This window comes from Thermobia domestica, chromosome 18 (assembly GCF_964235325.1).
Source record: "Thermobia domestica chromosome 18, izTheDome1.hap1.1, whole genome shotgun sequence".
Classification (NCBI taxonomy): domain Eukaryota; kingdom Metazoa; phylum Arthropoda; class Insecta; order Zygentoma; family Lepismatidae; genus Thermobia; species Thermobia domestica.
The window spans coordinates 21956346-21977918 of NC_137471.1; the positions used below are offsets into that span (position 1 = coordinate 21956346).

At 40.2% G+C, this 21573-nt stretch overlaps 1 protein-coding gene across 4 annotated transcripts in view; it reads right to left on the reverse strand.

Annotated features, from left to right (window-relative positions):
- LOC145675877 (chitooligosaccharidolytic beta-N-acetylglucosaminidase-like) overlaps window positions 1-21573 on the reverse strand; it is a 193871-nt gene that overhangs the window by 123787 nt on the left and 48511 nt on the right. The window lies entirely within an intron of this gene.

Below are 21573 nucleotides of genomic sequence, written 5' to 3' on the forward strand. Positions count from 1 at the left end.
GTTGACTGCACATCCAAACACACACAATTTGTGTGTAATATAAATTTTGAAACGCATTTGGTAGGTTTGTATGTAAGCACACAAATGATTACACTGAAGTCAACTTGAGAAAAACTTAACTACAGTGCAGAGTTAACAGCCGACAGCGCAGTAATCCAATAACATGCTTGACCATAACATTTCTATTTATAAATAGAATGGGTTTGATTGTTATAATATAGTCATTTGGGAACCTTTATGTTATGAGTCGATTTTGGATAGATCTTCATGATTATGATACGAGGTGTGTTATGATGATACAATATACGAGGTGTGTTTAAAAGTATCAAATCTTTGGTTAGCAAGATTACATTTACTGATTTGGAAATCCGAAACACTAATCTCCCTCAAAGTATTCTCCTTGGAAATGCATATACTTCTCCCAACGCTCCTGTCATTTTTGGAAACACTACTGGAAAACACAATTTATGGAATAGTGAGCAATCGTTCCGTCGCATCCCACATTATGTCTTTTCTAGACTCAAATCGGATTCCTTTTAGTCGTATTTTCTAGGGATGGCCACAAAAATCCGGACCGGTTCTCGGAGATCCGGTTTTCAGAACCGGTTCTGGACCTGGATCCGAAAACCCGGTTCCAGAACAGGATCTTAGGAACCGGTTCCAGATCTGGATCCGAAAACCCGGTTCCAGAACCGGATCTTAGAAACCGGTTCCAGATCTGGATCCGAAAACCCGGTTCCAGAACCGGATCTTAGGAACCGGTTCCAGATCTGGATCTGAAAACCCGGTTCCAGACCTGGATCCGAAAAACTGGTTCTGGCCATCCCTAGTATTTTCAGCTTGAAAAATAACCAAAAGTCACACGGAGCCATGTCGGGAGAGTAGGGTGGCATGATGACGCATAGGAATGTTGTGTTTGGCGATAAAAGCCTGAATCAAATTTCACCGATACTCATACAGAAATTCTCGTTCAAAATTGAATGTACCGATTCAGTTGAATGGTTTCTGCTTGGGTATCGCCAAGCTTTTAGCAAAATTTGATGCAATATCGCTGCTCAGGTTATTTCAGTCACTGCCAGCGACTGACGCTGTCAGCGGGCGAGAGAAAAATCACGATTGCGCATGAGTGTCCCCTCTACGCAGTGGTGCCAACCCGTGGGAAAAATCCCATTTCGTGAGATTTTTGGGCCTTAATTTTCAAGAATGGGGTAAAGAGATTTTTTTCATGAAATTGGTCACATATATGGGATTTTCCCCTCACCTACAACATATTTCTCAATTATGGAAACCTGAATGTGGTTGTTCCTTGTATTGTCCTATTTTCACAACAGTTTTGACTAGCTGTTGCAACCACACGCTGTCGCAATTCGCCGCCAGGAAAACACAACCACAGGTAAATGCATTTGTTTAGGAGCAGAAAACTCAATTATAGAGATCGGGAATGAAAGGTCAAGGGAGGTAATGTTATGTTCAAGTGCGTCCGCGAAACAAGTGCTCTTTCGTCTATTTCCCATGTTACACCCAATGCGTCGTCGAAGTCTTGACTGCTCAATTTTTGTTTAATCTGTTATTACTATGGAAGAATTGGAATTTTTTGGAACATTTAGACTTACATTAAGAAAGATGGGTGTTATATTTGGAGTTTTTAAATGCAAATTTCGTAATTAGTGCAATATGGGAATTTTCAGGACAAAATGGGAATTTTTGCCTCACGAAATGGGATTTCGAAACATTTCAGGTTGGCATCACTGCCTCTACGTCTACACTGAAGAAAGTATCCCACGGGGAAAAAAAAATAAGGTTCAATACTTTTTGTATAGCCCTCGTAAATCAGCAAGAACAATACCGTGACAAACAACACCTAATCTTAAGTTCTACTTATAAACGTTTCGGTGTGGTTTGCGGTGACCACATACTGTTTTCATTCATTAATTTTAAAATAAAAACACTGCTATAAGTAAAAATTCATTAATCTCTAGTCCGGGCAAATGACACTGTGGGAAATAATGTTGAAATGCGGCAAATGTTGAACAGTGATAATCTTTAAAAAAAAGAAAACTGAATTTTCTGCCTTTTATATGATACACTTCAGCTATTTTAATATAATTATTCTTATTTAAAACAGTATAAAAATGTGATGTGTATGAGTATATATATATATGTTTTAGTTCGTGAAATTTGAAATTTCCTTGTCTTTATACAAAATCATTTAACGAATTCTATTACACGACATATTTGCATTTTAATAATAGCAAAAGCTTTTTTATACATTGTTAAAAAATATATTATACACAACATATAACTGTCAATATTTCCATTATAGACTTGATAGCAATTACAGTTTCAAAGAAACTAATGTACAAAAAAGACATAAACTGTGTGTGTAGTGCACATGCAACAGGAGACAATAATAAAATTTAGACTGTGTAAATTTCCTTTATTATTTTTTTTAAAAATCGATGTATTGTTTTCTCATTTATTGTGTTACGTAATATAATGCCAAATGTTTCTAACTGTAAGATTAATTTTCCGTCGATTTATTTTCGGAAGATTACAACTTATAGTGTTAGTGTTAGTAATATGTGTCAGTGTTAGTGTTAGCGTTAGTAATATGTGCGTCTCGGTTAGGAGAAACCAAACAACCATAGATACAAAACAGACTAATACTTAACAGTGTATTTTGTTACATATTTTAAAATTCTCTCTGTATATAGGATAGTTAGAGGTTTGGTAGAGTAAATTATAGCCCGGAATCGACTCCCACTACCATTTTTATTATAAAAATCTTCTATAAATAGTATTTTACAAGAATAGTACAATAATGTAATTTTTTCTAATACAAGGAAGAGAACGGTGACCCAAGGTCCGAACAATCTAGGGCAGGATGTCCACAGAACTCCGCATCAAGCTAAGTGGAGTGGATTTGGAATCCCCAATGCTCCGAAGCAAGCAAAGAGGGGGCTAAGAGTCACAGAGTCCCGGGCAAACTAGGTGACTGAGGAAAATCCCGACAGAGCTCCGAAGCAAGCTAAACAGAAGGAAAGGAAAGCCTAGAGTTCCAAAGAAAATTCGAGGCTTGAATTGGGAAATTCCTAGAGCTCCAAGCAAGCTAAAGGAGGGATTGACTCATGGGCGCCCGAACAAAAATTCTCTGGGGCTCAAATTCCTGGTTCTATATTATGGTTGTTATTTTTTATTTGTATAAAGAAAACCTTAAGAAATTTAATACATTTTCATGAGCCAGGCGGCTCGGGCCCTACCCTGTAGAGACCTGCACGGTGCCGAATTTTTCGGCCCGAGTCCAATCAAACCCGAACGTTCCTAGGTCCGGCCCAGCCCGGGCCCGAAAAGCTCTGGAGATTTTCGGCCCGAGCCCGGCCCGGCCCTGATAAGTTTTTTAAAATTCTCGGCCCAAGCCCGGCCCGGGCCCGATAAATTTTAAAAGTTTTGGCCCGACCTCGGCCCGATAATTTTTTTTAAGAAATTAGTGAGCCCCAATCTTTCTCAAAATTTAGTACTAAATTTGACCTAACCCTCAGGAACATTCTCTAAACTCTGGTTCACAACCTGACGCTTGCCTCCCGAATGGTACCATTACCTCGTAGAACTTTGCCTGTCATCGAGAGAACAAAAACTCCATTCCCTGTAACAAAAATCTAACTTAATTGACTTTTAGCATAAAGTGAAGATGGTAATATAGCGACAGGCAAAACATTCCCACCTCTTCTTGTTATATTTTGAATTCAGTAAAGGTCAAGGTCAGAGCTCAATTTACCGCATAATGCCTGCAATCCTCTATAGTGAAAGTGGAGCCGCTAAGCAACACAAACTGTAAATAGCTATTGCATTCTTTGTAACATTTTCACGGACACACTTCTTCAACGTTTGGCTTTATTCCAATTATAGTTTAACGAAAGTCAATAATTATTAAAGAATTGCAATTGATCGGCCCAGCCCGGCCCGACCTGAAGAGAAATCAGTGTCGGCCAGCCCAAGCCCGGCCCAGCCCAAAGAAATAAGTGTCGGCCCGCCCAAGCCCGGCCCGTGTAGGTGTCTACTACCCTGCTCTTCCCTTCGGGCGCCTATCAATTGACTAGCTGAGACTGATGACTATCCATGAAAACCTCTCGGTTATATAGGCGCTGTTGTTCCCTCGTCTCGTCATGTGACTGGCTGGTGGGGTCGATTTTGTCTCTGTCGTCTGCAACTGTAGTACTCCATAGTAAGGTGCACCTGGTTATTGTTCATAAACAGGAGCACATGTAGTATGTTTGTAGACACAAGCATATGTTAGATGTTTGTAAGCACAAGCACGTGGTACATTAGAATATATAATCATTTATTCGAGAAAAATAAAATATTAACTGCATCAGATTGGCAACAACGACTTGTCTCGAAAACTACGCATAAGAATTCACCGTCAATAACGTGATTTTGTTCAGCTTAATGCGATCAATCCGTTTCATATGCGCCTTATTTCTTCACAATTTTAGCTAAAAATAAATCATAATTTTCCGCCTTATGCAGAGTCATTTTGACGTATGATTAGTGTCATACTAAGGGCCTGACTACTGCAGGAAACATATGCTAGTCGAACTATTTAGTATGGCACTAATCACGCGTCAAAACATCTCTGCATAAGGCGCTTTGAGTTTATATCTCATCGACTAAAATCTCTACCAGGGGCGTATTCAAGGGGTACACCGGGCCCGGAAGCGCCTCCCCCAAAAATATAATTCGTAACTCTACTACGCCTCATCTGTACACTCATGTCCAAAATTGTCGCATATCTATAACCGTCTTCTTGTAAGAATATAATTTGATAATGAGTTTGCAGGGTACTTTTAATATTGATACTATGTGTATAATCAGGAAATGTATATTTGTGGTAAATTTCATAGGAAAAGAATTATTAATACGAAAATTAGAATGAGTAAAACAAAATGTTGCTGAATGGACAAGAAAGTTTTATTTTCGTTTTATTGTTCTTATTTACTGTTTTTTTTTTTTTTTTTTTTTTTGACATGAAATTTGTCACATACATGTCTTTGCCGATTATACACATACTAACATTATAAGAAATACCGGGCGAATTCGTTATCAAATTATATTCCTACAACATGTTTATAGACATATGACAATAATTTTGGACATGAGTGTACTTTTTTCCTTTGTTATAAAAATAATCTAGTTCTATCGTTTTTTCTAAAAAAAACATAGGTGACATTGATTAACAATTACTTATCGTCTTTTCATATGCAGAATAAGACAGGTTGAATATTAATAGACGTACGGTATTTCCCTCCTTCCAATACTTTGGATTCCTCCCGCCAGACATTTCTGTATGCGCGCCTCTTCTGTACACACTATGATATTAAACTATCACTATCGCATTTGCCCTCATTCCCTGTACTAGAGCGTGTAGACAAAGGGCTAGTTGGTAGTTGGAGTGGAGGAGCAAGAACCACATTTGAGATTGAAGAGCCGGACAAGAGTAAAGTGCAAGGGACAAACTGAAGTTGAACAAGTACAAGGCGAGGGTTAATCGGAGTTGAAGGGTAAGGACAAGTGCCAGCTCGGAGTTAGGTAGTGAGGGTAAGGACCACTCGGAGTTAGAAGATAATGATGAAAGCTAACCGGAGCTGGTGAGTGAAGAGAAGTGGAGAGAGATAACCAATTTGGATTTGGAGTGTTAGAATGAACTGCGAGCATCTGCCAGTAAGGGTTGAAGGATAAGAATGAGGGAAAGCCGAGATTCAGGTGACCAGTTGGTTGTTGTTGTTGTTGTTTCGGATTGAATTACTCTTTCTTCAGCGAGGCTATTTAAGAGGTAAACTTATAGCTAGACGTGGAATTCGAACCACACGAGCTGCCACCGGGAATAGAACGTGTTGAAAGATTCATTTCCAGCTAAAAATATGGTCGACATGAATGGATGTACAGTACGTGTGATCAGCAATGAACTGCCGATAGCGAGACGTCATCATTGTGCCCTCCACACGCACTGGGGGTGGCCTATGACTGGCCATGTGAATGTTCCTCAAATCATAAGTGAACCACTACTGTCCTGTAGTCAATCTGATCTACACGTCTCAAGCAATAGATCCCCTGAAAGACGACGGATCCTGACCCGGCAATCAAGGTGATGAAAATAGTATCGTGATTCATCGGATCATGCAATGTTGTGTCATTGCTGTACGATCCAATGACGATTCGCACGTGCACATTCCAATCGTTATCGATTATATCAGAGAACAGTTGTGGAGGCCCATATCTAACGGTGTACGGTGAACAGAATGCCCACCCCAGACACATTCGTGCTTTGTCCACCGGTACAGTGTTGAAGTTTGCTATTAATTTGCCACATATTTTATCCTATCTGAGTTTTCAACCTCGAAAGTCTACGATTTCCGACATTTTTATGAGGTGTGGCCGCTCCAATTTCTTATAGTTTGGTATGGTGTGGATTTACTCGTTCATTTCCCATCCTTGAAAGACAATAAGCATGGCAGATGGCAAACACCCGATAAGTCACGCTGTTTCCCAAATGCCATTCCCAGTTATCTGGCCACCCTATCAGGCTTTGATAAATCGCAGTCCTTCCCCATTCAACGCGCAAGCATTGCAATGACCAATCGTGTAAGATTCCTGTCACCGTCAAGCGAGCGATTTTGCTGTGGCCCATGGCTCTTACGTCAGCCAAACGATGTCGCCGGTGATCATAATGAATTGGCTGGTCAGTGTGTTTTGGTGGCCTTTAGTTTACTGAACAATCGCAGAGATGTTGGCGTCGTCACAGGTAAAATATCAGATACAACTGCAACCCCCCTTTTTTTAACATCACATAATTTTAACAACCTAACAAAGTTAATCTTCGAAACTTTTGCTCTGGGCTCCCCTACATTGCGGGCCTAACGGGTTCGTTAATTACGCCACTGGTTGAGGAAGAGCAAAACAACATTCAATCAACTTGTACGTTGTGACTTCTGAGCACCTGCAAAGCCTTCATGCATGACGACGTTGATTACATGAATTGCTTAGTTTTATTTCAATTCGTTGCGTTGGCAACATTGTCCGCTGTGTATGAATGACATCGACGCAGTGCGTGGCGGAGGTAAGGCACGACCGTTCCGCCGGCTTCTCTTTCCCTCCACAATAACAAACAGATGAACAGAAATGGGTCAGTGCTTCGCCTCAATGTGACACTGTGTCATCGTTCCAGAAATTTTTGGTATTCTTTTCCCACCTAAGAGAATGGCTGCCATTGTTCACTGTTTATGATTCTTGTTCTTTCCCTCCAAAAAACATGTTCCATTCCGATGATGGCTGTAGCGGAAAACTAACTGTTCATCACCAATTACGCCATCAAATATTTCTCCGTTTCTACTCTTACAATATCTTCATCTTTTTCATTTCCACCTTAAAAGCTCATTGAACGCAACGGGGAAAGTTGGATTATTGATTTGGCGTCCCTTTGAGCACCGAAGCTAGATGAGACGTGGACCTACGACCAGGGATGAATTCAGGGGGAGCCGGGGGGAGGATTTCCAAGGGCGACGATCCTGGGGGGCCGGGGGGACCAGGCCCCCCAAAGCTCATGTGGGACCCCTATTGTATTTATGAATATAAAATATTTGGCATAATTTGAGTGCAATTTGTCTTAAAATCTTCATATATATGCCTTCTGCATCTGAATGCCCCCCCCCCAAATTTACAGAGAAATCGGAGCCATTGGGGATTTCTCTCCCGAAGAAAATTCATTCCCCCGGGAAAACTCAAAATTTCAAACACAAAATGTAGAAATTACCTCCCCCAAACTCCCCTCCCCTCGAGGAGTTCACATTTACCCGGGTAAAAATGTCTGAATTCAACACTGCCTATGTCTTAACGAGGAACAAAACCGCATGAGCTACCACCGACAATCGAACCCGGGTCTCCCGCGTCCAAGACGTGTTCGCTGATCGTATAGCCACGATGGAGCTCTACAATGGGCAAGTAGAGCTCCACTTCCTATACTTTAAAACTCTATTGATGACAGGGGCTAATCCAGGACGGACTTCTGGGGGGGGGGGTTGTAATACTGCTACTTAGAGTTACTTTTAAGAGCTCCAATCTCTGGGATGGGCTTTATTTATATATAAAATAAGAAAGTTTCCTCTTCTGGGAGGGGGCGATTGCCCCGATCAGCCCCCTGGATTCGCCCCTGATTGATGATCTGCTAAATCTTCATTTCTTTTTTTCTACTATCAAGAGTTCAGTTCCTCTCTTCTTGGCATGATTTTTTGGTTCATTAAAAGTTAGAAGCCGGAAACTTGATAAATAAGGCTCAGGAAATAGCCATCGTGGAGTAATTGATGAAGCTACCATGTTCAAAGTCGTGCAATACTTGCAAACATGTAACTTTCCCAAAACAATAACACTTACACAAGGGTAAAAGTGGATCTGAAAAGGTGGGGGACAGTAGGTAGCGGCATGATATAAGCCGTTACCCCTGCCTATCTTTACCCTTTGTATTTTTTTTAGGAACTGGGGGAACGCCGTACATATTTTTTCAAGCTGGGGAACGGCGTCCCCCTGTGTTACCATCACTTTTACCCCCTGCACTTACATTCAGCGATGATTTCTCGGGGTATCCCGGGAGAGAGGGAAATTTCTCACCCGGAGCCACGAAAATTCCCCCAGGACCATATATCCTAACGTGCTCAATGTGGAATCCCAGTATTTTTGTAATACAACTTTTCACAACCCAGTGGCTTGAACCCCCCCCCCTCCCCGCGGAGAAATTCTGAAATCAGCACTGCTTCAAATCAAAGACTATTAAAAAATATTTTCAGTTACATCAGGGGCGTCATTCCGTAGCAGTCTTCGAAAAAAAAAAGTAACGTAATACAACGAAAAACGAGCAAATATCAATTATAACTGCTGCGGCCATTATCGTAAATGAAAACGCAGATTTTCCATTGCGTTGGCGCAAACCATTACGGAATGGTGCCCTGGGAGTGTTACATTATTTTGAGCTAGAAGGATACTGCACACAGTAAAAAAGAGTATTTATTACTGTTCTTATTTGTGAAGTTTTGTCTCCACCACTGATCGATTCAATCACAACCAACAAAGGTAATTATATAATCTGAAATGCAACGCATACCGTCTTCTTCTTTTTTACTGTGAAAAAATCTTCAAGTTGAGAAGAATTCGCTCCTCTGCCACTAACAACAGAAACAAAAATATTGGGATTTTGGGAGATGAAGTTTTCTACGTATAACAAGGGAAACGGGAAAACTCCGAGAAACCCACGGACACTGTATTTGTCTACTATAAAGCCCACTTGGCACGAGCTGAGGTCGAACCAGAGACTCCACATACCGGAAATGAACGATGTACCACTGAGCCATCGCAGTAAGCATCCTTTTGTTTTCTACTTTTAAAAATGATTTTCCTATAAAACTGCCAGGTTTTGTTTTCCGGTTATGGATCCTGTGATTAGGAAAGTGATTTCACAATATACCTAGGCTACTTAAGAATAAGTCTTATGTTGAATCATGGGCTGGATAAAATCGTGGTTGGTATACAAACTGATATTACTTGGCTTGCCTCCAAGGATAAGATATGCAACCTATACTAGCACTGGTGTCCTTTTGGCTGCCTAACTACCTTCCCGGTGACTGCAAAGTCTACTTTTTATTTTGTATAAAATTTACTCTAGGAGCGCGTCCCTCTTTCCAGAGACACTTAATTGTAGACTACCGACATTTTATTAGAACTTAATGTAAGCTTAGCATGAAAAAAAAAAATAAAGTCCTGAAAAACCATTTTGGGAGTGAAGTTATCTTAACATGAAATTAGAAGTTCATTTTTTCACATAGTTTGGTATTTCTTTACTGTTATACAGTGTTAAATGTTTGAAACAGAGAACTTGAGAATAGCGTTTCTATTTTTCTTATTCAAATTTCCTTCTATAAAAGTATATACCTGTTTCTTCGGGCTAAGCTCCCATTTAAATATGACTTTAACCCCAAAACACACTACTAATGATATTATAATTTATACTGTAATGTCTCGCACATGGGTCTGTTTACTAACAACCAACACGTGCTCATTTATAAGCATTAACCATGTGCATCTTACTACAAATCATTACAGTGGCAGACGACAAAGACACCAGTGACACCACTGGATATGTGACGACGAAGGACCACCAGCGCAACTGCCACACTGGAGCAGCTATAAAACTAGGAGGGTTTTAGCAATTATTGTCAGTATTTAGCTAGTCACTTTTACTTTTTAGCTTGCTTAGAGCTCTAGGAGTTACCTAACACAAAGCTTTTAGCTTGCTCGGAGCTTTAGGCCTAATTGCTCATTTAGCTTGCTTGGAGCTTTGTAGATTTTAACACATTAATCATGTGCGTCCTCCTCCAAATTACTACAGTGACAGACGACAAAGACACCAGTGATACCACTGGTTATGTGACGACGAAGGACCACCAGCGGCACTGCCACACTGGAACAGCTATAAAACTAGGAGGGTTTTAGCAATTATTGTCAGTATTTAGCTAGTCACTTTTACTTTTTAGCTTGCTTAGAGCTCTAGGAGTTACCTAACACAAAGCTTTTAGCTTGCTCGGAGCTTTAGGCCTAATTGCTCATTTAGCTTGCTTGGAGCTTTGTAGATTTTAACACATTAATCATGTGCGTCCTCCTCCAAATTACTACAGTGACAGACGACAAAGACACCAGTGACACCACTGGTTATGTGACGACGAAGGACCACCAGCGGCACTGCCACTCTGGAACAGCTATAAAACTAGGAGGGTTTTAGCAATTATTGTCAGTATTTAGCTAGTCACTTTTACTTTTTAGCTTGCTTAGAGCTCTAGGAGTTACCTAACACAAAGCTTTTAGCTTGCTCGAAGCTTTAGGCCTAATTGCTCATTTAACTTGCTTGGAGCTTTGTAGATTTTAACACATTAATCATGTGCGTCCTCCTCCAAATTACTACAGTGACAGACGACAAAGACACCAGTGACACCACTGGATATGTGACGACGAAGGACCACCACCGGCACTGCCACACTGGAACAGCTATAAAACTAGGAGGGTTTTAGCAATTATTGTCAGTATTTAGCTAGTCATTTTTACTTTTTAGCTTGCTTAGAGCTCTAGGAGTTACCTAACACAAAGCTTTTAGCTTGCTCGGAGCTTTAGGCCTAATTGCTCATTTAGTTTGCTTGGAGCTTTGTAGATTTTAACACATTAATCATGTGCGTCCTCCTCTAAATTACTACAGTGACAAACGACAAAGACACCAGTGACACCACTGGTTATGTGACGACGAAGGACCACCAGCGGCACTGCCACACTGGAGCAGCTATAAAACTAGGAGGGTTTTAGCAATTATTGTCAGTATTTAGCTAGTCACTTTTACTTCTTTTAGCTTGCTTAGAGCTCTACGAGTTACCTAAACCAAAGCTTTTAGCTTGTTCGGAGCTTTAGGCCATTTTTACACATTTAGCTTGCTTGGAACTTTGTGGAACTTTTAACTCAAGTTACTTAGCTTGCTTGGAGCTTTGTAGATTTTAAAACATCTTTGCTTACGTGGAGCATTGGGGATCTTAAATTTACTTTACCTAGCTCTCTCTGAACTCTGTGGAGATCTTTTCCTAGGCTGCTCGGGCTTTGGGATACCTCTTTTTACCCAGTATTAGTCAACTATTTATATTAAAGAGATTTGTATTACACGGTTTATAATTGTAAATAAAATATTATAAAATTCGGTAGTAAAAGAACGTTCTCGTGTAAAATTTTGCTTTATATATACTATGTGATGAAAAGTATGCGGACACCCCCAAAACATACGTTTTTCATATTAGGTGCATTGGGCTGCCACCTACTGTCAGGTACTTATTATCAGCGACCTCAGTAGTCATTAGACATCGTGAGAAAGCAGAATGGGGCACTCCGCGGAACTCACGGACTTCGAACGTGGTCAAGTGATTGGGTGTCACTTGTGTCAGAAGTCTGTACGCGAGATTTCCACACTCCTAAACATACCTAGGTCCACTGTGTCTGATGTGATAATGAAGTGGAAACCTAAAGGGACACGTACAGCACTAAAGCGTAGAGGCTGGCCTCGTCTGTTGACTGGCAGAGACGGCCAACAGTTGAAGAGGGTCGTAAAGTGTAATAGGCAGACATCTATCCAGACCATCACACAGGAATTCCAAACTGCAGCAGGATCCACTCCAAGTACTATGATAGGCGTGAGGTGAGAAAACTTAGATTTTATGGTCGAGCGGCTACTCATAACCCACACATCACGCAGGTAAGTGCCAAACGACGTCTCGCCGCCTCGCTTGGTGTAAGAAGCGTAAACATTGGACGATTGAACAATGGAAAAACGTTGCGTGGAGTGACGAATCAAAGTACACAATGTAGCGATCCGATGGCAGGGTGTGGGTATGGCGAATGCCCGGTGAACGTCATCAGTGTGTATAGTGCCAACAGTAAAATTCGGAGGTGGTGCTGTTATGGTGTGGTCGTGCTTTTCTTGGAGGGGGCTTGCACCACTTATTGTTTTGCGTAGTGCTCTCACAGCGCAGGCCTACATTGATGTTTTAAGCACCTTCTCGCTTCCCACTGTTGAAGAGCAATTCGGGGATGGCGATTGCATCTTTCAACACGATCGAGCACCTGTTCATACTGCACGGCCTCTGGCGGAGTGGTTACATGACCATAACACCCCTGTAATGGTCTGGCCTGAACAGAGTCCTGACTTAAATCCTATAGAACACCTTCGGGGTGTTTTGGAACGCCGACTTCGTGCCAGGCATCACCGACCTACATCGATACTTCTCCTCTGTTCAGCACTCCATGAAGAATGGGCTGCCATTCCCCAAAAAACCTTCCAGTACGTGATTGAAAGTATGCCTGCGAGAGTGGAAGCTGTCATCAAGGCTAAAGGTGGGCCAACACCATATAAATTCCAGCAGTACCGATGGAGGGCGCCACGAACTTGTAAGTCATTTTCAGCCAAGTGTCCGGATACTTTTGATCACATAGTGTATATATATTACTGAAATATATTTGATCTCCAATAGCTCTACAAGTAATTCGTTTGAACTGGAAAACCCCGTATCACCGATGTGCTCTTTGACTTTTCTATCGAACGGTCGATTTTTCGTTAACTCTTTAACAGGTTGACTGTCACGGTCAAAATGTGTGTGCGACTTAATGGAGTCAGATGTGATTGAAGATAGTCATTAAATCATTTTGTTTTTCATTTTCACGAGAGTTGCCGCGCGTAGTGGTTCCGCATTCAATTCCCAGTCGGTACACTCAGTCGAAAAAGTGAAACAGCTTTTACAGACCAGCAATTCTGAGTGAGATTTTCCTGGGTTTTCCTCATTCACACCAGGCAAATGCCGGGACGGTACCTAACATACGTCAAGATCGCTTCCTTCCTTCCCTTCCCTTGGATAGTGTGATCGCCGAGGGACATCATCCCTCATTCGTGTCGGCCTAATATCGCCATAGATGCCGAAAGCCCAAAAATCAAATTCATAATCATAAAAGTTCTGGCTACGCCTGTGGTATCAAACTTCTAAAAGTTCTACCTGTAGAGTCACCTTTCATGTACCCCAGTTGCTGTAAAGAAGCATTAAACTGCAAACGAATAACTTGTAATGTTCACTTTTATACGATACATTTCTTCCTAACAACTGTTCAAACATTCTGCAATTGGCAATTCATTTTTCCCCTTTCTTTTGTCGTCGTCGCAAATAAATTACGTTTGCAAGAAGAGAGCTGGTAGCTCTCCTAGCCAATGATCTAATTTGTGTTTCGTTGAACGTGAAAAGCAAAAATAAAATTAACTATAACACAGTGCTAAACCTCTCCTAATGATTGCTTTGAATGGCCTATTGAATGAAGCCATTTGACTAATGCCTTTGTGAGGCGATGATTCATAATGACTTTATTTTAGATCACTCGTTCCGTTAATCATTTCGGCAAGGTGATAAGATCTCTTGTCCAACCATCAACCAACGTTAGCTATTCAAGTCAATAAAATAATTCCACGCAGAACAAAACCCAGTAAGTTAATGAACGTACTAAGGAGCACTTAACTCGGTCATATTTTGTTAATGTCCTGGAACAGAAAAGCATGTGAAATCATCTCGATAACACAGTAAAGAATGTTCGTAGTTCTTAAAATTGTAATATTTTATACGAGGGTAAATCAATAAGTAATATTTTCATTATCACTGATGTATCACTGATATTATACTGATGTAAAACATGAAATTTAAAAGGAAAATCTTTGAAACTCGTCTTGTAGTTGGCAGTATCACTGTAGTTCGATTATGTGTATCTCTAGCGCTGCCGTGTCGCGACAAAACGCTGTAACTTGAGTTACATTGTTTTGTCGCTATAAGCATTTTTGAATTTCCCCCACCGATACTTATGTTCACCAGGCCCAGCATTGAGCTGAGTCAAATACTTTTGAAAATATACCAACGAGAATTTCGATGTAAGTAGGAAATTAGCCGGTCTGTAGCGACTTTACGGCTGTTTTTCTCAAAACTGCTCCGCCAAAGTTACAGCGTTTTGTCGCGACAGGGCAGAGCGGCAGAGGTATGAACCAGGGGTGTCATTTAGGGGGGCCAGGAGGGGGCAATTGCCTCCCCAAGAGTTTGAGGAATACACATACTTTAATATATTGTCTACTAATATGCTAGTACAAAACGTGAAAAGTCTTATGTCGGTAGTGCTCTTACCCCCCTCAAGCGAAGGTTGAAATGACGCCACTGGTATGAACTACTGGGTAAAAATAAAGAGTTACAATCATCTACTTCTGAAGAGGAGAGGTGGGTGTAGTTCATTTTTGTAGGCAAACAAGGAAACTCGAGTGAAATTCACTGGGAAATGATGTTTGAGTAGGGAGAAATGTATGGACACCAGTTACATCTGCAGGTAGTGCAATTTCTTTGAAAAGGATTGTGTGAACATTGCGGATATGTCACTTCCCGTGCGTCCAGTAACAGTGTCAGGGAACAGAATGTCACGGCCATTGAAGAGCCAATTCGTAATAACTAAAGACCGTATGTTAGGCAAAATGCTTATTCTTTAATATTAAACATATGATCAAAAATAACATTATAAAATTTATATGGAGGGTTATAGTTTTAACTTAAGCCCATGTTATTTTGCCTATCTAGCCCAGTCCTGCCTAAATAATTGCTTTAGTGCCTACTGTTGCCTATTCTATGCAATTTCTTCAAAATAAGACTTTATTGGGGGAAAATATATAATTTAGTATTTCAAGAAAGGATTCTGCCTCTTCCGAGAAATATAGCTAAGTGTTATTTGTACTGATAAGATGTGAAACTTTGGGCTGTTATGTGTACTGGGAGCAGAGTTGCCTTCAACATTGGGAGGCGGGCAGATTTGAGGCTTATTCTGGAGGGTCATCAATTTCATCTTACTTTCCTTTGTGGCAATCGGACATAAATCATCACATTTTTTCCCCCCACAAAACACATTTCAAATCGGATTATTGGGGGGGACAGTCCCTCCAGTTCCAAGATTGGAGGAGACATGTCCCTCTCATCCCCCCTGGGATTTGCTCTAGTGGATGGAATACATGTCAAGCTTCTTTTTTATATATAGAGTAAAAGAAGATATTAATAAGCAGGTATATTTCTATATTCTTCGAACGTTATCTATGACTTGAATTTATTTTTTAATTGTATTGAGTATTTTTCTTCATTATTTCGAGTTTCATTTTAGTGACTATTTTAATGCCTATTTTTTTAAATTTTAAGTGTCTATTTGCCTGCCTATTTTCCAAGTTTTTAATGCTTAAACATCCGGTCTCTAGTAATAACCGACTGTCATCTTTTTTGGTCCTATGAGGAATCTCTTGACCGGCTAATGTTTCAATTCTGATTACGAAGTCAAATCGGTAAAGCGCCGACGACTATACTCCTTAAAACACGAACTTCTAGGAAAAGAGTATACTGAAACTTGTTTTAAGATGGGTGGAAATATGTTGAGAAACTTGATGCCTATGCTATAAAGTAGCTCTAATAAGAACTTTTACTTTTTATATATTTTTTGTGTGCTTCTTAGTACACTTTCTGCCATGGACGTACGCAGGGGGTGGGTCCTGGGGGTCCTGACTTCCCCTCGAAATTTCGATTTTTGTGTAAATTTAGCCTAATTTTAGGGGCAATTTTAGGAATTTTAATATAAAATACCCTCATATTGAGTTTGGACCCCCCGAAATAAATTCCTGCGTACGCTATTGCTTTCTGCTACGTCAACTGTTGTACATTACTTATTGATCCATCCTCGCACGTTCCAGTTACTTCACTTTTTTTTTTCTTTTTACAACTATTAAACTGTTGCATTTTCTTGTTAAATAACAATTGACCAGTACACAGTTGTATGCACTGGAAGCAGATTTTGCTCTCACGAAATGCTGTGTTTAAGTTACTTGTCCACAGTTTATGGCTTTGCCCTTCAACTTTCGTCTCCTCAGAGTGTCAGGTTACTGTGAGCTAAGAAAATGATCAATCGACGACACTTGATTAAAACAGTTGCATTTATTACAGCATAAATTTGACGGAAATTTATTGAATCGTTTATAACTTTTTCAGTATAATTAATTCTTGGAACGGATTGACGGAAACACATATTTTGTTCCTGGATAGCATTATTTCCAGAAAGCATGTGTTGAGGATGCAAACAAATAGTCAATTTAACAGATCAAAGTTTTGTTTTGTGGAAAGGACAACGAATTTTAAAAAATTAAAATTTGGCAATATGCAGAATATTATTGATTGACACACAAAAAAACAGAGGCGGACCTAGAAGATAAAAACTGGGGGGTGGGAAGCAACCAAAACAAGACTATGATAAGTATATCATGAGTTTACTATATACTTTCAAAAATACAGGGTTATTATAAATGATGGAAACATTTTTAAAAATTCGTAGTAATTAAAGTACAAATCCAAAATGAACAATCTTTATACCAATGGAAAGAGGAAGGTTGAAAGTTTCGGTGGGCAATGATGGTTCCCGAAGCGGCCGGTAGAGTTCGCGCGGCAATAGGCCGCCATTCGTTTCCCCCCCCTCTCAGTTCTGAGTGAGATGGCTACCATTGAGCACAAGGTTTTCTGCGTTCTTGAGTTCGTAAGAAGTGAGTCACAAATTGTAGTGCAACGGGCATTTCGTACAAAATTCGGTATTGAACCACCAACTAGAAAAAGCATTAAGCGTTGGTTTACACAATTCCAACAAACTGGAAGTGTGTGTAAAGGGAAAAGCACAGGCCTACCGCGTGTGTCAGAGGATGATGTCAGACGTATTGAAGAAAGTTTTGTTTGCAGTCCACGTAAGTCTACCAATAGAGTTAGTAAAGAACTTGGAATATTCCAAGCAACTGTCTGGAAAGTTCTCAAACGGCGTTTGCTGTACAAGCCCTACCCATTACAACTTGTGAGGGCTCTCAACTCTAATGACAAAGAGATGCGTCTCGAATTTTGTGATTATGTGCCAGGAATGATGGAGGATGACGCGTTTCTACAGCGCATCCTTTTTAGCGATGAAGCGACTTTCCACCTTAGTGGAGAAGTCAACAGACATAATGTTCGCATATGGGGTTTGCGAGACTCACCGAAGGTAAACGTGTTCTGTGCCATATCCCGCACAAAGGTTTATGGGCCATTTTTCTTTGCGGAAAGAACTGTAACTGGAACAACGTACCTGGACAAGTTGGAACAATGGCTGTTCCCTCAAATTATGGAAGATTCACAGGACTTCATTTTCCAACAGGACGGAGCTCCGCCCCATTGGCACCTTCATGTACCAGGCTTTTTGAATGTACCCCTTCCTCAGCGCTGGATAGGTCGCAGGGGAAATGAAGACCTGGCTCTACACTTCTGGTCTCCTGATCTCACCCCATGTGACTACTTCTTATGGGGTTATGTTAAGGAAGCTGTTTACGTCCTACCTCTACCGATAACTCTGGACGATCTGCGGAACCGTATCACAGCTGCCATGCACTCAGTAACAGTAGATACACTTGCTCGTGTGTGGAACGAGTTCAGCTAACGCATAGATGTTTGCCGTGCAGCAGACGGTGGACACATTGAACATTTATAATGTATTGCAAAAAAAAAAAAAAAAAAAAAAAAAAAACCTGAAACTTCCACTTTCCATTGGTATAAAGATTGTTCATTTTGGATTTGTACTTTAATAAATACACATCTTTAAAAATGGGTCCTTCATTTATAATAACCCTGCATATAAATAGTAGCTTCAATTATTTTCGTCACTCAAAAAACTGGGGGGGGGGGGCTAGGCTCCCCCAGCCCCGGGCTAGATCCGCCACTGCAAAAAGACTTATAACATGACTCGAAATCAGGGGGTACTCACGCGTGAGGTCCACCGGATTCAGGCCACCTCAAATTTCGTAGCTCAAATAACGTTCGTACACTTTCTTAATACAGCTATACTTGTGTGTCCTAAAGATTGGATTTTACACTTCGTCTGTACTCTTTCTTTTCTTATGAAAATAATCTAGTTCTATCATCTGTTTCTGAAAATATGGGTGGCAGCAATTAATAATTGTTTATCGTATTTCAATACTACATAGACGTATTGGACCTTCCCAAAAATTTTTGGAATCCTCCCAAGAAAAAGTTTTTGGGTATGCTTCTGCTCGAAATGAACATAAATTTTTGCCGAGGTGCAGAAACATAAAGATGTAGAAGGCGAAGAATTGCTCACACTAAAGTTTGTCTTTGGGAAATAAAGAATGACTTTTCCAAAAGTAATATTTTTACCTTGAATACATGTTCATTTCGAATTGATAAAGGTCAAAGCTGGAGTGTCTATGAAGAGGTACCGATACCATCCATTCGGGTTACAGGTTACTCCTATAACTTCAAACTGACCGGATACGTTGTGACTTATTATTTCAACGCACTTTAGCCAATGCCATCTGTTGTAATTTTGTGAACTAGGTACACTCTTGCTGAATTCCGTGCTTTGATTGTGCAATTGGCATTACTTTCACAAAAGTAAGAAAAACAAGCATTTAGTCGAATAATAGAAATTTTCTAATTCCACTAGTCAGACGCAATTAGAAAATAACACTTATTCCCCAGGAATAAAAAAAAATGTTATATAGTGGCGAAAATTGCGTATAACTTTAAAAAAAAAAAATAATTAGATAATTGAAGAGAAACAAATAAGTCAGCCAAAGAAGGCGTTCGGAGAGAAACAGAAGCTTGTGACCGAAAACCAGAAATATTGACATAAAGAAAAGGCTGATGAAGGCATAAGTATGGAGTGTAGTGATATATGGATGTGAGACATGGGAACTAAGATAAGAAAAATAGAAGCTCCTAACCGGAAACATCGACATAGAAGTGAGGGAAAGATTGATTAAAGCATAAGTATAGAGTGTGATGTTGTATGGATGTGAGACATGGGAACTAAGATAAGAAAAATAGAAGCTTCTAACCGGAAACATCGACATAGAAGTGAGGGAAAGATTGATTAAAGCATAAGTATAGAGTGTGATGTTGTATGGATGTGAGACATGGACTATAGGTTAAGGAAATCAGAAGCTTATAACCGGAAACATCGACATAGAAGTGAGGGAAAGATTGATTAAAGCATAAGTATAGAGTGTGATGTTGTATGGATGTGAGACATGGACTATAGGTTAAGGAAATCAGAAGCTTCTAACTGGAAACATCGACATAGAAGTGAGGGAAAGATTGATTAAAGCGTAAGTATAGTGTGTGATGTTGTATGGATGTGAGACATGGATTATAGGTTAAGGAAATCAGAAGCTTCTAACCGGAAACATCGACGTGAACTAAAAAAAAAAAAAAAAAAAAAAAGGCTGATGAAAGCGTAAGTATCGAGTGTGGTGTTGTATAAATGTGAGACAAAATCTGGGAGAAGAAAAAGGAGATTAGAAGTCTTCGAAATGTAGTGCTATCTAATGATGTTGAAAGTGAGATAGAATAAAAGAATCTTGAATGAAGAAGTGATGGAAATGGTAGGAGAAAATGAGTATAGTGAAGAATATTTCGAAAAGAAGAAATAAAATGATGGACAAATTATGAGACTTAGAAGAATCACGCTACTAGAGTATGGAGAGAAGGCAGAAGGAAAATACGTAGAGGAATTGAAACCGACTAAATACTGCAATAGAAGATATAGGAAAGAAAAACTACAAGGAAATTAAATTATAAGCTTTGTCAAACCAATCGGGAGTTGGCTGACTAAAAAGAAGAAATAAATAAAAGTGAAGGAGTCTGAATAGGAACATCAGAATATAATAATTTGTACACACAATTAAAATTTTACATTGACATCAATATTGTCCATGAATTCTTGAACACTTTTTGAACAGCTGCTGGTGACAGACAGGAAGCAGGTCCGTATCCACGGGGGGTCTAGGGGTTCCGAAGCCTTCTATATTTTTATTGCCCCCCTAAAATTTTCACGGTAGGCTTGCAAATGAACCATAATATGAGGATGAACTATAATTAATATGATTGGACCGGACCCCCCTAACTTCAACCGCCTCCCTACATTTTTGGACTGGCTACGGGCCTGACAGGAGATCCGGTGAAATATTGGTTAACATATGACGAATGCAATCCTGTAGTTGCTGCATAGTTTATAGATTGGTGTGATAAAACCATTTTGCCATACAAGAGTCTTACAGAAAAAAGTCACAAGTAAGAAAGCATTATAGTATTGAAGATTTAGGTGTTTATTGCATGACGCAGACACGGAAGAAGAACTTCGATAAATCACTGTAAAACATTCTGTTTAGAGATTTTCGGGATAGACAATTTGATCAATTCTAAGATCAACGAGGTCGAGAAGTGGTGGTGGGAAGACGAGGTTAAGGAGTCAGACTGGACAGATCTCATGACGATAGACCATCACTGAGATGCTATATTGAGACGATGACTAGATATTTTAATCCACTGATTGACCACAGGTCCTTACTGTGGGTATTTTATCACCTTGTGATCCACTGCCATCTCCCTGTTTTCTGCTGTTTCGCGCGTAGACACCAAAACGCTCTGGACATAATCCAATGAAGTGGATAATGACGATACGCGTGATATACGGAGATAATCCTCTTCAAGGTTTCACTGGTGGCATCGAACCACGATTGAACTTTTACTAGCATTGCTTAGGAGCCTCTCACAATTTCTAGAGCAGTCGCAAACGTCCAGATCACAAGTGGGGTAGTGGGTTATCAGTCAGTGGGCTGATCCACCAGTAATACCTACTCCTGGCAGCAGTGAGGTTATGTGAGCCATGGCATCCGAACCACATGAGCTTCTATTATGAATCGAACCCAGGTGTAGCAAATATGAGTTTGCCAGGATCGGCATCGGAGCGTTTAAGAGCAAGCTCACAAGCCCCTTTTGGTGTCACGAAATGTTTCTGACATCCAAGACACCGAATCTCACAGTACAACCCCAACTCTGCCAGAGAACAACCAATTTCTGAGTCCAGATGAGGGAC